We start from the raw sequence: 1,495 nt of genomic DNA, 5'->3' as shown, positions 1-1,495 counted from the left end.
TTCTAACTAAGAATAAGATTATATCCAATGACGTTTGAGTGAACTTGAGTCCGTGGTAATGGATTTTATTTGCAGTTTGTTTAGTATTACTAGAAGGTGACGTTATGTCTCGTTTATGAATATCTGAGCTCATTAACTGAAGTATTTTTACCGGAAGTTGCGTGTAGCATGCATGACCTACATTCAAGTAGCAGTTCCCGATTGAGATAAACAGGGTGCATTTTCAATAAGAATACGACGTTGTGATAAGATCATATGTTCTATAAAGAAAAGTAATGATATTTACAAGCCATTCAAGTGCATTTGAGTCCAAAGTTACGCATAATAAAGACAGTAGGTCCGGTATATGATTCAATTTAGTACCAGTGACTACCGCTAGAGGCCGTCTGTGTGAAATCGACATTTATGAATATCTGAGCTCATTTACTAAAGTAATACCAATAGCTGGCGGCTAACGCCTTAGCTAAAAATTACCCATCTACTGACAACACAGATGTCGTCCATCTTTAACTCAAATTCACATCAAAAGGGAAATAACTTTTGCTAGCGCCCATCCTACAAAAGTGGTAAACTCACTACTAAACAGCAGGTGGATATATGATATATACTAGAAAATATACTTTTGAAGAAAACATCTTTAAGTCACTCATTTCCTAAGGGAAGTGTGAAAAAAATCGAAAGTATTTTACAAATTGATTCATAACTTTTCTCATAGTTCAATAAAACTAGACTTATTACACAATATGTTTATCACCATTTCCCAAGGGAATAATCATCGTCCATCAGAAAATCTTATTTCAGTTAACACTTGATGGACATTACTGTGTATAACGCTAACAATATATTCTTTGTTTTTACTGGTCTTGATGGATGTGGTGACTAAATATGGGAAAATGTTTATGACCAAAGGCAGTGGGTCAGACAGTAGACGGACCAATGGTTTTAATGTAGCGTGAAAAGATTTGAACAGGTTCCAGCCCGGTGGAGAAGTGTAGGAGTCCTCGTACAATGTACAGACCACACTAAAGTATAAATACGTCTACTAAACCTTGACACACATTCATTGCATAGATATTTAAGGTGTCCTGATTTAAGATACGACAATACAAACTGACCGACTTCATAAACTGTTATGACATAAGTATTTTTACATGTCATTCTTTGTAGCTACATAGTAACATTGTAATATAGGGTGATTTACAGGCAAGACCTCCAATCATTCAGTACACTACAAGTAATCTTCTAGATATGTCTGAAAAGATAGTCTATAGCTATCTACTGTTAAAATTATGCAAGTTGAACATACATCCTGAAATCACCAAGTAACTCAGTTTCATCCACCTTAAACATAGAACAGCTTTAATGAGAATTAGTGAGTCAATACTTCTCTATGGCCGGACAAGTGAATTCAATTAAAAGAATCCATCAACTGGGATACGCCGAACTTCGCTGATCTTTATGAAAGCTACTGTTGAGTGAATGTTGGATGCCCCAC

Source organism: Mizuhopecten yessoensis, unplaced genomic scaffold (genome assembly GCF_002113885.1).
Source record: "Mizuhopecten yessoensis strain PY_sf001 unplaced genomic scaffold, ASM211388v2 scaffold10741, whole genome shotgun sequence".
In the NCBI taxonomy this organism is placed as follows: domain Eukaryota; kingdom Metazoa; phylum Mollusca; class Bivalvia; order Pectinida; family Pectinidae; genus Mizuhopecten; species Mizuhopecten yessoensis.
The sequence above is the reverse complement of the archived record's forward strand: the minus strand, read 5'-3'. Positions refer to the sequence as shown.